The 14,912-nt window shown below is 43.0% G+C and overlaps 1 protein-coding gene and 1 pseudogene across 1 annotated transcript in view; one reads left to right on the forward strand and one right to left on the reverse strand.

Moving 5' to 3' along the window:
* The window catches only part of CACNA1C (calcium voltage-gated channel subunit alpha1 C), a 691,490-nt gene that overhangs the window by 581,226 nt on the left and 95,352 nt on the right, over positions 1-14,912 (reverse strand). The gene's annotated exons all lie outside the window — the stretch shown is intronic.
* LOC139005175 (L-lactate dehydrogenase A chain-like) lies at positions 1,926-2,979 on the forward strand (annotated as a pseudogene).

Consider the following 14,912-nt stretch of genomic DNA (forward strand, 5'->3'; position numbering starts at 1 on the left):
CCCCGTTTCCATTAAGCCTCTCTCCTCTTTCCTAATCCTAGACCAGAAGGAGGGAAGGAGTGGAAGAACTAGAAGAAAGAAAAAAGTAGGTCATGACCCTCTTCCCCCAGATAAATCTGAAAGCCATGGGTAAGGCTTGAAGTAGCCTATGGACTTCTAATATTTGTAAAATGAGTCCTAATTATTGAAATGAGACTTTTCGAATAACTGAATGTGAGTGAAAAGCTAAAATAGGCCTGAGATGATGTGAACAAGAAAAAGGAAAGGAAGATCCAATAGAGCAGGTCTGAAGGCTGCAACGGTAGAAAAATAAAAATGTTCCCTGTTTGTATGAGTCAGCCCATACTATATACACGTTCCACTTGTCTCTGAGATTCTGGGTGTGAAAATTTTTTTTCATGAAATATTAAAGCACCGGTACACTGTGGACACTCCAAGTCAAGAAGCTATTATTAAAAATTGTTTATAGACCAGTGAAGCCACTAAAATTGCCCACTTGGGGCAAATGCAACACCTCTAAAATTCAGGATGCTTAGAACCTAGTCGGACAACAATTTCATAAAGAAGATGGGCTCACACTAAAAAATTTTATGTCACAGAAGGAAGTGATCAACCATCAGTGAAACTCAGCTGAAACAAGAAAAAGGATAACTATTCCTCAAGAGCTGAAACAGATAAAACTATCTAAAATAGACTATAAGTATTATAAATATACACACATATATATATATATATTTAAAATGATTAAAAATCTAAGAAACCATAAAGGGAAAAATACACTATTAAAAAAACAAATTTTAAAAAGAATGAAATATAACTTTTAGAAATAAAATAGTCATTGAAAATAAAAGCATTTAAAGTTTAAACAGCAGATTAGATACAAATGAAGAAAAAATGCTGAATAGGAAGATACAGCTAAAGACATTACCCAGAATGTAGCAAAGAAAGATAATGAAATACAGGATAGAAAAAGCATTTAAGAAAAAGGGTAAAATGAGAAAGACCAGTACATAGTTTAATAACTGAGTTTGAGAAGAATAAAATAGAAAGACTGATGGAGAGGCAATATTTTTAAATGACTAAGAATTTTCCAGAACTGGTGAACAATATGAATCCTTAGATTGAAGTATCCCACCAAGTCTCAAGCAAGATTTTTTTTAAATCTATGTATTAACACGACTTTGTAAAATGGCATAATGCAAAAGACAAAAAGAATATCTTTTTAAAATTCAGAATATTGATTTGGATTTATAGAAGATTTCTCATCAGCAACAGTAGAGTCCAGAAGATAATGGAATATCTTCAAATTACTGAAGGAAGATATTTGCTAACAGAATTATGTATCTGACTAAGCCATCACTGAAGGGGGGTGTGGAGGGGGCGGGAACAATTCAAAACAAAAACTGAGGAAATTTACCACAAAAGACCATTGCTAAAGAAATACCGAATATGTGCTACAGTATTTAGGGGGGGAAAACAGAAAGAGGGCACCGGAGCAGCTACCACCGGGTCTGGATCCAACACTATGTGCAACTGACGCCCACCTGCCATGCACTCAAATTTCTTTTGTTTCTAAGTCCAGTGTGGCAACTCTCAAGAAGCAGCTGTGAGTCCGCTTAAGGAAGAACAAAGTCCCCAGAATAAGACTACAGTCATTGGTCTGGTGCTGTTGGATGGCCTGAGCCATCAGTATCTAAATCAGTGGTTCTCAACCTTGGCTGCACATTAGAATCACCTGGGAATCTTTTTTAAATCCTGATTTCTGGGCCTCATCCTCCAGAAATTGTTTCTTTGTTACTAATGTTGTGGCCCCACCCCATAACAAAGAAACAGAATTTCCGGAGGATGAGGCCCAGAAATCAGGATTTTAAAAAGATTCCCAGGTGATTCTAATGTGCAGCCAAGGTTGAGAACCACTGCTCTAAATGAAGGACGTGGCAGATAAACTTGCTCTTGTTGATGTCACGGAAGACAAGCCGAAGGGAGAGATGATGGGTCTCCAGCATGGCAGCCTTTTCCTTAGAACCCCAAAAGAGACTATAGTGTGACTGCAGAGACTACAGTGAGACTGCAAACTCCAAGCTGGTTATTTCCACAGCTGGGGCACATCAACACGAGGGAGAATGCCATCATAATTTGGTCCAGCATTACATGAACATCTTTATTATTGGGGGGGGGGGGCGGGTTATTATCATGATTTATTATAGGAAAAGGATATAGATTCAAATCAGCTAAGGGAAGAAGCGTGTGAAGTGTCTAGCTGTCCTTTACCTGTGTAGCCAGGCCAGGATGAATATCTTTAACTTCTTCATTCCTAATGTTGTGAAATACACCCCAACTGCAATTTGCTTGTTGTTTCCAACCCAGTGGGTATCATGACCTATGTGGCTTGGAAGATAAGTGGCTTTCTAAAAAAACCATTTATTGGAAGTGGTTGCAATCTGGATTCAGCCTGGTTCCATTACCTAATGGGGGAGAGGCTGGGAGTTCACCCATTAAGCTGTCATGGGTGGGTATTTGGAGAGCATGGACATTCTAGTGACCCTGTGTGGAGTGGAGTGCATGTTGCTGGTGTCTCCCCAAAGGATCTGCACCCTGATTTAGGCAGTGATGCAGATGAGGAACAGTGGAAAGAAGTTCACAAACAGGTGGTTGAAAGTACCTATGATGTGATCAAACTGAAAGGCTACACACTCTGGGCCACTGGCCCGTCGGTGGCAAATTTGGCAGGAAGTATGATGAAGAATCTTAGGCGGGAGCATCCAATTTCCACCATGGTTAAGGGTCTCCATGGAATAAAAGAAGACGTCCTCCTTAGTGCTCCTTCCTCTGGGGACAGAGTGGAACCTCTGATGTTGTGAAGGTGACTCTGACACCTGAGGAAGAGCCCGTTTGAAGAAGCGAGCAGATAAACTTTGGGGGATCCAGAAAGAGCTACAGTTTTCAAGTCTTCTAATGTCCTACCACCTCACTGTCTAGGCTACAGCAGGATTTTAGTTGGAGATTGTGCATATTGTCCCTTATATCTGATCTGTGACTAAAAACATCACTTTCCGAAAGGTAGAAATAGTAATAGTTCATAAAACCCTGCATCTGTGTCCTGATGCTGGACCATCCTATCTTGTGTGAAATAGTTCCACCTCCTCCACGGCGCCACTGCCAATGCTGCATACTCTACAGTTGCCCTTCAAACTAGATGTATGTGTCCACTGGGTTATATAACTTGTGGTTCCTTTACCAAACATGCCTAGTCCAACATTTTTTCTCCAATCAATCACATCCTGGGATGCAATGTATAAATTTAATATTGCATGTCATGTGCATAACTGTTTTAAAGGATCTGATTTTGTGTACTGTATGTATCACACTCATGTACATTGCCATGTAATGTAAAAAAGAAACGTCCACATGTAAACAATGGAGCCAATTACCAAGTATCATACCAACTAGAACACCATGTAAACCTTTAAAAAAACAGAAGGAAAAGAATGAAAGATGCAATACAACTTCCTCACAAAGATTTCCTTGGGAGCAGGTGTGTCTTCTTAGTCACATGTACTGCATATAAGATAAAGCACCCCAATTCAAGATCCCCTCTCAATAGTTCCCTACACAGGACAACCCTGTGCCTCTGAAACCCAAAGCCTTTTCCTCTGGTACTGTTTTTGAAGTCATGCAGCAGGGTTGTTTTACACGCTTTCTGCCCCACTCCCAAGACATCTTTCTCTGCGAAAGCTTAGCTCAGAAATACTCTTTAAGCATTTGAGCCTCTACTACAATTTACCCATGTAGCTGAAAATACATAAAGGACCAGACACACAAAGCCTTCTTCTGCTGTATTTCAATAAATTCCTTTGCAATGTTCAAGCAATAGTCATTTATAAATGGAGTTGGAAGAATAAACAGATTTTTAATTGGGGGACTGAGGGAAGCAGATCCCCAGACATGCTGAGGTTAAAAGTCCCTCAAAATGCCAAAGCAAAAAGGTAGAGGTCATTCTAGGCACAGGTCTCCTTGTGCCCAGATATGCCTGCTCCTGTGACACATGCTATCTTTCAGGGTTTCAAGTAAGTCACACTCCTCCCCCTCCTCTCTGCTGCTTCCCTCTCACACACACACACATGCACTGGCCCACAAGTGTTAGAGGAATCTTTCCCTAAGAGCCTTGGGTTTTGAATTTACATTCATTTCCTTCTGAGCCTGAAAAACACAAGCTAGATGGCATTTATTGGCATTTTATCCTCTCCCTGTCAAACAGACCATGACCTAAATGTAACCATGTAGGAGGCACTGACCTGTGCCTGCCCATGGGCCAAGTGTGCCTGATGTGACTACACACTGTGATACCTGTGGATGTCTTGAAGAAGAGTCATGGCCGTTTCTCAGAGACACCAGGCCCATTCCATTGCTTCACCAAACCCAAGAACATTTTTCTTCCAGTCATTTTCTTCTTTGGTATCTTCTTTTCTCCTTTTTCATTCTATCAAAGTCAAATGCTAAAGAAATGCCTAAGACCAGTTGTCTGGAGAGTGACAGCAGGTGGCACTGAGAAAACCTGTCCATGTGGACCAAGCTCATTCCAAACTGAGACACTTGGAGGGAACAGTGCATTCTGACCAAGTCTCGCTGCAATAAGAAAAAGGGAAAAACCCACAGCTTTCTGACCAGGTCCCTCAAGAGATAGAGCTGGAGTCAGTGCTGCCCTTGAGTTACACCAGAATAAGGCCAGACGCTGCAGGTAGAGGCTAGACAGGGTGAAATGGTGGCCACAGGGTTGGCTATGACGATCCCCAGAGACTGTCACAACACACTGTTCCTGGGCAGGCAACTGGTACTACTTTCCTACCACCCTACATCAACTCTCCTAACGCTTCCATCATCCTCACCACTCAGGCTTACCATCTTCCTGTTCTCATGCAACCCAAAAAAGTCCACCCACCCCTTTGTACATCCATTCAGATCTCAAGGGGCCAACCACTATTCTGATGAATAACCTGTAAACAGGGGCAGGCTAGAGCAGTCAGACTTCCAACTCCTACTAAAATTATGAGTCCTGGGAACTTCATTCCCACCAGCCACCCCAAGTCTCCATATCAACTCTAATAGCTTCACTTATCTCCTTATAGAACTAGAGCTCTTTGCCCCCTTGGCCTATGTCACTTTGCCAAACTCAATTCTAGGGAGCCATTCTCAGGAATGCTAACCATTGCTGGCCCCTAACTCATGCCTCCTGACCTCAGCTGGATTCCCTCTCAGACTTAGGAACCATCAGTGATTTCTTTGGGATGTCCCTTGCATTTTTCTACTGACTGTTACCTCTTCCTGTCTTTGCAAACTCAAACTCCACTCCAAGCTGCCCTCCTCTCTCTCAGAATCCAGCTCTCCCCTCTCTGAGGCCACGAATATCTCCTTTTAAAGTGCTACCTGCCAAATACCACTCTATATTTCTCATCCTCTGCTACCTCATGTCTGTTTCTGAAGATATTATTCTACCTCCCTGCCTGTCCGTGACCCCACTGCCTACTGCCTTCTTCTATCAATATCCTCCTCCAATTTGCCTTTTCCAATCTCTCCTGTGCTAACAAATCCATTCCCTCTTTTTTCATTCACAGTCAAAACTCTTGAAAGAATGGTCCACATGAGCCCTGCCCCATTTCATGCCTACCACACCTCAGCACTGTGCAGTCTGCCTGCACAACAATCGTTCTGACCAGAGTCTACTGATTATACCCAAATCATCCAAGTAATGGGGTTTTCTCACTTCCCACCTTCCCTTTCCACTTCTCCATTCAACACTGGCCTCTCCCTGCCCTCTGGCCCCGCAGCAGCAAGGCTCTCCTCCCACTTTCCTGATCACTCCTGCTCTATCTCCTCTATTGTATCCCCTTCCTGTCACTTAAGGGCTCTGTCTTCAGCTTCTTCACCATTTCCTTTCATCCATTTCCACAGCTTCAAATATCACCTTTAAAAAACAACTCTAATTCTGTATGTATACTGGGTATCTTCTATTTGCCCTCCAAATCCACCCTCTCCCCTTCCCATCTAGATAACAGCAAAGGACTCTCTTACTCTCTTGCTTTTGTTGAGAAAAATCCCTTCTTCCCTCTCTTGCCTGGACTATGGCAAAAGCCTTAGAACTGTGCCTCTACCTGTGGCTTATCACCCTCACCTCATCCTCTGCCCTGCTACCTGACCAGCCTCTGATCACACCAGTCCCTCACTCACTTTCAATGGCCCTCCACTGCCTACCAAATGGGTTGCAAACTCCTCAGCCCAATATAAAGTCTCTCTACTTACCCCTTTCCTGCCATTCCAACCTTCTCTCCCACTTCTCCTGCACATTAACCTGTGCTCTAAGGAAACTCACTATTCCTTTAAAATCCAATGCATATGCCTATCAACACATTATTGACTGTACCTTCTTCATGTTGGGAATGTCCACCCTTCCTCACTGCCTTATTTCTGTCCATCCTTTCAAGGTTCATCTATGTAACCACCTTCATATATGTTTTCTCCATTTATTCCATGTGACTATACCACCCTCCTTTAAACCTGTGAGCCTCCCATCTTTACCTCCTGTAACATCAAGCATGTTCTAACTTTTATTACAGTGTGGGATCTAGGTGTCTGTGTATGTGAGTGTATATCTTACCTCCTATTAGATTATACACTTCCTAAAGGAAAAGATAATTGAGGTGTTGCAACCTTGAATCCAGGTTTCCTGGAATCCAGAGATCCTGTGAGCAAACTGCCTGCTTAGAGCAGATGCTCAGTAACTTTCTGTGGATGACTAACCATCCCAATTCTGGGAGGGAAACAAACAATTTAAGATTATTTCACCACAACTGGCATGAGATGCCCCATTTTCAGAGACATTTCACAGTCAATTTATCCTGGGAAAAGACTTCTTATCTCCTGGTCTTTCAGACAGCTAGACAAAGGTCAACATTTTGCCTTTCAAATAATTGAAAAACAGAGCCACAAGAGCCTATCCACTGCTGTCCAAATATGAAACCTGAGTCACTGCAATCCCATAGGATGTGGAGTCAGACCCCCAGGATGTCTTGGGCAGCCAGACATGGCAACAGAGGCTTTGACCTTAGGGAAACACTACGCAACGTTTCAGCTCCAGACAGTGGCCAACATACCCCTGTGAGCAGGACCAGGGAGGAGGTGTGAAGGCAGAGCCCACAAAGGAGGAATTTACCAATAGCTGGATTAGATTAAGTGGATCAGCCTTCGAAGTGCCTGACCTGCATTTCTTTCTTAGCATACTGAACTGTATTAATCTAAGAAAGAACATACACACACACACACACACACACACACACACACACCAGGTGAATTCACCCATCAGGGAACTGGGTATGGGTGAAAAGATGCATAGGCTCATACAGGTTCAGCATTTACGAGGCTTTGAAATCTGTATGTAAGTCAGGACACAGCGCCCTAACAGATGATAGAGTCAGGCTACAAAAAGAAGTTGAACCAGAGTCAAGAGATGGTGGCTCTAGCATATTATGTCACCAAAAGGCTGTTCAACTTTAACACAGTTCCTTTAAGGAATAAATGGAATAGCATATGTGAGGCCACCAAGGATAAACATACAATAAAGTCTAATATACAATATTCACTGAAAAAAATCTGACTAGGTTTTTCCCCCACTTCCCTAACCAGGCAAGTTGTTCAGATTCTCTAAGTCCAGGTTTCTTCATCTGAATAAATGGGAATAATAAAACTTGTCTCACTATTTTAACAGATTTTTTTAAGAATGGATAAAATAGTAGACATGAAAAGGATTTAAAAGGTATTTGGAACAGTCAAAATATAAGGTGATGTTATTACTTTTAGGTAAAACGATTACAAAAAAAATAGCCACCCCAAGATTGGAAAGGGGCTTTGTGAGTCACACACGGGGCCAACACAAACCCCACCAAGGGTTACAATTGCGCCTGCTCAGCCACGCTTCTCTCGTCCTCTCCTCCCTCTTTTCCTGATTCTCTCCATTGGCTGCTTCTTTTCTTTCTACATTTTGTCTCTCCTTTCCCTCCCTTTAAATGTCTGAGAAGCAGGCAAGGGCCCTGGGCTCTCCCTCAAAGCAGCTCCAAACCTGGGAGACAGGGACCCCTCACCAACCAGGCCATGCAGCCCCCCACCAGCACAGACACACAGCAGCCACTGAGGGGAACCGGACCGAACCACACGGCAGGGAGCAAGTCTCTGCCAGGGCCTTGACGAGTGCCAGACTGGACACCTCTGTCCACAGGCATGGGTGCTCCTGGACTAGTCAGACAGGCAGATGGAGAGACAGAAACAGACAGACTAAATAGCTTTGTCCTGTCAAACACCCATTTCCTGCCACGTTACAGAGCCCAGTTGGCACAGAGGTGAACACTGAACTGGATCGAGAGAACTTCATTATTTTTGGAATGGAGGCAGCATCAGTCACTCCTGAACAAAAGGCAGCTGTTAAATTGTTAAACACCTAATTAAAGTCAAACTGATAGAGGCACTGGGAGCCCAAAGAAAATAAGAGACCCTCATTACTGACATAGTAAAATTTCCTGATACTATGGTCTCAGCTACATAGGATTCAAACGTGGGGAGCCACACAAGGATATGGGCTCTTATAACTAAAAAGCCCTAATTCAGACCCAGAAATTCCATTACTAGATATATACCCAAAAGAATTGAAACCAAGGACCCAAACAGATACTTGAATGCTAATGTGTACAGCAGCATTATTCACAACAGCCAAAAGGTGAAACAGCCCAAGTGTCCATTGACTGATGAATGAATAAACAAAATGTAGTCTATACTTATAGTAGAATATTATTCAGCCAGGAAAAGGAATGGAGTTCTGATACATGCCATAACATGAATGGCTCTTGAAGACATTATGCTCAGTGAAATAAGTCAGACACAAAAGGACAAATACTGTGTGATTCTACTTCTATGAAATATCTAGGATAGGAAAACTCAGTAACAGAAAGTAGATTAGAGGTAAGTAGAGGCTGGAGAGAGGGAAGAATGGGAAGTTACTGCTTAGTGGTTATAGAGTTTTTATTTGGAGCAATGAAAGAGTTTTGTAAATAGATAGTAGCGGTAATTGTCCAACATTGTGAATATCATTAATGCCACTGAACTGTATATAATTATGAATGGTTAAAATGGAAAATGTTGTTATATATATATTTACCACAATAAAATAATGTTTAAAGGGTCATAATTCACATCATCTCCAACTATCAATAGATATGACTTAGAGACTTAGCTTTGCTGAAATAGTTAAAATAAATCTTAAAACCACATTTCATGTAACTGAAAGAAAGTGTTTAATCTCACCTACAAATGACACCAAGGTCCCTAACTAATCTCATATGCTTCCTTTTAACTCTATCATTTATCATGTAGATTGTCACAACATACCCAAACCTGAGAGGCATGAAATGTGCTGCCAACAGTTAGAATATACAGGTGAGCTGCAATTGTAGAATTATTATCACTGCCAATAATACATGAAAATCCATAGAAATAGAAAGTAAATTCATGGTTGTCAGAGGCTGGAGGGAGAGGGAATGGAGAGTGACTGCCAGTGAACAGAGGGTTTCTTTAGGGGGTGATGAAAATGTGCAGGAATTAGACAGTGGTGGTGATTGCATAACTCTGTAAAAATACTAAAAACCAATGAACTATACACTTTAAAGGGTGAATTTTATGGTATATGGATTATATCTCCAGAGATGTTATTTAAAAATCAATAACTAAATAACTAAATAAATAGGGCTTGCAGCCCAGGGAGCTCAGCTTGCAATGACGGTCCTCTGAACTCATGGGAATCTTGTTTGTGCTGGAAAGTGTCTATTTCCCCAGAGGAAATTCCTGAGAAGACACTATAAGAATGGATGGTGAAGCAAGGCCACCCCACAAAGTGGTCATCTCAAAGCCCAGGCCCACAGGTCTAGGTCTTCTGGTAAGGTCTACCAAGGAATCAGAACCAAAGAGGACCCAGGCAGAAACTATGAGATGAATGACTAGCCAGGGAAAGGGACTGCAGGGAGAGACACCTAAAGTGACCACCTAGCAGCCAGAACAGAAGAACAAGCATTCAGTGTTTGTCCACCACACATGACCAGGGGGCTCTGGCAGCAGAGTTTCCACAGAGCGATCCCAAGCAAAGTTCCATGAGGCTAACTCAAGGTAGTTTCTCCCAAAATGAACAGAGAGTGAGTTCCTCCTCCTCCTCTTCGCCTCATGAGAACAGAAAGAATATATGCTTTGAAAGTCTAAAAGACCTCAATTTAATTCCAGTTCCAATACTGTCAGGGTGACCTTGGCCATATTACTTAAGGTCTTTGGTTCTCAATTTCCCCACCTGAAAAATATTTTTAAGGATCACATGATACTAAGTGCATGAAGCACCAAAAACATTGCTGGAGACACGAGGCATTCAATAAGTGGTAGTTATCATTCCTACCCCATTCTATAAATATGAAGACATAGATATTATTCTTCAATATAGTTTATTTTTTTAATAAAAATGAAAACATGATGCCGAAACCGGTTTGGCTCAGTGGATAGAGCGTCGGCCTGAGGACTGAAGGGTCCCGGGTTCGATTCTGGTCAGGGGCATGTACCTGGGTTGTGGGCACATCCCCAGTGGGAGATGTGCAGAAGGCAGCTGATCGATGTTTCTCTCGCATCGATGTTTCTAGCTCTCTATCTCTCTCCCTTCCTCTCTGTAAAAAATCAATAAAATATATTTAAAAAAATGAAAACATGATGACTCCGTGGATCATAGGAGAAGGGGCTGGGAGAGGGAGGGGGTTGGTGTGGGGAGCAAGGCACACTTAATTACAAGTTTTCCAGGCCACTCATTGATGACAAGGTTATTTTTGCTTCAGGAAACTAAAAGCTAATCTGTCACTTAAGATGTGAAATTATAGTCCTTTTCTATTCTGATAAGTATCTCAAGATGCTATATGGAACCGTTACCTCCCTTTATCTATAAACCTCTAGAACTTCCTATATAATAAAAGGCTAATATGCAAATCAACCAAACGGCAGAAAGACCGGTTGCTATGACACACACTGACCACCAGGGGTCAGACACTCAACACAGGAGCTGCCCCCTGGTGGTTAGTGCACTCCCACAGGGGGAGCGCCGCTCAGCCAGAAGCCTGGCTCACAGCTAGCAAGTGCAGCGGCAGTGGCCATAGACTCTCCTGCCTCCATACCAGCACTAAAGATGTCCAACTGCCGGCTTAGGCCCACTCCCCAAGGACATCCCCTGAGGACTCCCGGAATGCAAGAGGGCACAGGCCAGACTGAGGGACCACCCCCCCACCCCCCTCCCCCCGCAAGTGCATGGATTTCATGCACAGGGCCTCTAGTTTGCTATATAAAAAAAATTAGTTTATTATTCAAAGTTGAGGTTTACATTTAAAGCAAAGTTTTATTTTCCAGGCAGTCTGTCCTTCTGTACTGAGGGGTTGTGTTTAGATTTGGGGAATTCATGTTGGAAAGCGGGGAGTTTATTTGCCCAGGTGGTGTCCTTCCTGCGCTCAGTGGCCCTATTTCCAGATATTCTAGGCTGAAGGCAGGGAGCCTTTGCCTCAGCTGAGAGAAGATGGCAGCATGGAGTGGGCAGCTGCTGGGCATAAGGAAACCCTGTATTCCAAATGGTCCCACAGTCCTAGGATCCTACTGGCCTGAGGAAGGCTGACAGTTGTCAAGAAAACCTATATGCCAGGACTCTTCACTGATTTTTCACTTCTCCCTTGATTCCTCTGGTATTAGCCAGAACACCTCAGATTCTGTTTCTCTTTGTTTTACATTTCCATCCTTGAAATTTTGAATGTCAGCCATCCAACAACATGTAAAAAGCTGTTTGAAATGCTTTGAAAGTTGTTCCATGGTGCTGCTTTTTCAAACTCTAGTGCTCTGCTCTTTGATAAGAATAACTGATATTTGCACAGTGATTCACACTTATTTTCCCATTCAGAGCCTCACAGATGCCCCAAGAATTTGACTGGATAAAGACTATTATCTCCATTTTATGGATTAAAAATATGAGACCTGATTCCTTCAAAACTCTCAAAGAAAGAGATCAAGACAGAGACTGTGAGTCCAGTTATAGCCTTATGTATTTCATCTTTTTTTCCTCTCTTTTGCTAACTAGTATCTTTGAAAGGTTGTAGCCCACCATGAATTATTTTGGAAGGAAATATGTGTATATGTGTATGGCTGAACATGACACAATGGTTACAAAGTAAATAGAGCTTAATTGAGTAATCAAGACAACATTTCTGCCCACAGGCAATACGGGAAGAACATTCATTTACTGTCTGGATTTTGGCTTGGTTCTCTAAAGGACAGGAGACAAGATTACTTTATTTCCCTTTTAGCTGGCTCAAGCGGGCAGCACCATGTGTAGCCGAGTGTATGAAAAGAAACAGAAACCCCTGTTGGCAAATTGGCAGCTTGAATATTTCATGAAATTATCGCAATACTATGTTTTGAAATGGTGGCATCCCCCAGGGATCTCAAAGGCCACATCTGTAAGCAAAGTCTGGCTCGTGCCTCTGTCGTAAAGCTAGAGACCAAAACCGCCTCAAAGGCCCCTCAGTTTCTGGGAGACAATGTGTGAACGTATCAACAAGTGAGCCCATGAACACTTCAAGGGTGATGGGAATGTCAGAGGCAGGTCCTAGATGAATTCCCTTCCATGTGCTGAATTTAGGCCACGACTCCTTATTTCAATGTCCCCTGGGAAGAAATAAGAATCGTCCTAGGAGACCAACCCTGAAAAGGAAGCAAGGAGAAGCCTTTGTTCTTCCAACTCAGAAAAATTCATGGCAGCCTGTCCTCGGGCCAGCTGCGACCTAAATGTCTCCACGGTTTTCATCCTGTAGTTAATCTATGTCTCCGTGCCTTGGCCAACAGCAGAGCTGGCCAGTCCACAAAGAACGCCCAACAGCTCGTCAAGGGAAGTCCTATAACACAGTCTGCTCTCATCACCCCACTCTCCCTAAGGGGCTGAAACAAGCCTAGATTTCGGCAGAAAGGAAGGGAGCAAATAAAAAAGGCTTGGAGGTAAATCCATTTGCAGACAAAATAGCGAACTGAATTATTCTGGAGTTCCTTATGGACATGTATGAACTTTACAGTCGAAAAAATTATTTTTAAACCCTTCCAATGATAGATACCCCTACCTACTCCCCATGCTGTTTCCAAATCTAACATCTCAGAAGTTATTTTAGCCAGTACAAAAGTAGGTTTGGGGGGGAGGGCAGGGAGGACATGGAAAGGTTAAGAGGTTTACTAACCAGAAACACTAAGCAATGCCTCCTCCTGGGTTTAACATACACCAAGGGTGGTCAAATAAAGCAGGTGGGAAAAGAGAATGAAGAATTTTTCTGTCACATCCCTGCCTGAGTGACTGACTCTCTAGGAGCCTCTGTTTTCTCAACTGGAAACGGAGTTTGCCCCTATAGGTCCTTTTACCCATAAGATGTTCTGATCCTAGAAAGTAAATTCCCAAAGAGACATTGCATTTATTCTATGTCTGTCTGACAAACCTTCAAAGCACGTAAGTTCACCCCATCTCTCTCTCTCACACACACACACACACACACACACACACTCACACACACATACATGGGACAGCACAAGAAGGCCATTTCAAAGTGAGTATGTTCTAGAGAGCATGGTTTGGAGGATTTTTAGAAGAGGGGGGAGCTGAGAGGTTTTGGCTTCTTGCCAGTTAACCGTCCCCATTCCTCATCCTCTGTTCAAAGCCAGATTAACTATTCCTCTACTTCCCTTGATCTCTGGAGAAGAGCTTATTTTCAACCTCTATTTGACTCCTGAGCTCCAAGCCCAAACTGCTCTCCTTATGTCCTTTAAATTCCATTTAAATTTAACTCAGTTCCATAAGTGGTAACTGTGCTCCCCAAATTACCCCACAGATACCCCCCGTCAGCTGGGCCTCTTCCTGTGTTGCTCCATCTCCCGCGGCCCTGCTCCCTGAAGTCCCAGGCATTTCACAGCTCAGCTCTGCTCCTCAAGGCGGCCCTCCTGGGCTCCACCCACACAGTGCACAAGGCTGGAACTGCAGCAAGGCTCTCAGGGTCCCAAGGTTCCTGGGAACCTGAGACTCCACTCCAGTTCCATTCTGGCCACAAGCAGCTGCCTCCAAGCACTCCTAAAGCCTGGCAGGAAACAGCAAGGAAGTCTGCTGACATGTGACGTTGGGCCAGGAGGCCTGGTCTTGAACAAATAAGCTGCCATCCAGAAATTAAGATGCAGAAGACCTCTTCCACAGGACCTAGGTTTTAGGTTCAAACAATCACATTGATTACTTCGGCCCTCCATTTTGCTTTTTCCGTGATAGGTTCCATTGAAGTCTCTGCACCTACCTTTCAAACAGCAGTGAAAAGCATTCCATTTTTGTGAAGGGATCCTGTCACATTTTTTATAGAGTATCTAACCTTGAGGTACATATAAACAGGTATTTACTAAATTATTTTAATAATGACAGTCATGGCTTGGAGTGTTGTTTCATTATCGGAATGTTTAACACTCAGGTCGCTAAATATTAGCACCTGATATTTTGCAGAACCATTCCCGTGCCTTTTTTGTCAGTCTTCTGCTCTCCTCCACTGTGCCCATCATTCACTAGGGCAACAATGAGGATGGACTCTAAAAACAGACTAAATCAGTGTGATTATTTTGCTAATTAGTCTCACCATTAAGTCTCCAGGTGTTTCCCAATCTATCAGCTTTCTTTAGTCCACATTAGGAAATAAAATTGTCCCCTGATTTTGAATGCTGAGCACTGATTCCAGAGTCCCGGAAGGAATGGTTGGGAGGACGCTGGCTGACCTGTGACTACCAAATAACAAACAGCT

The sequence above is a fragment of the Myotis yumanensis genome, unplaced genomic scaffold (assembly GCF_028538775.1).
Source record: "Myotis yumanensis isolate MYYU_CA2020_CCGP unplaced genomic scaffold, mMyoYum1.0.hap1 SCAF_3, whole genome shotgun sequence".
NCBI classification, from domain to species: Eukaryota; Metazoa; Chordata; class Mammalia; order Chiroptera; family Vespertilionidae; genus Myotis; species Myotis yumanensis.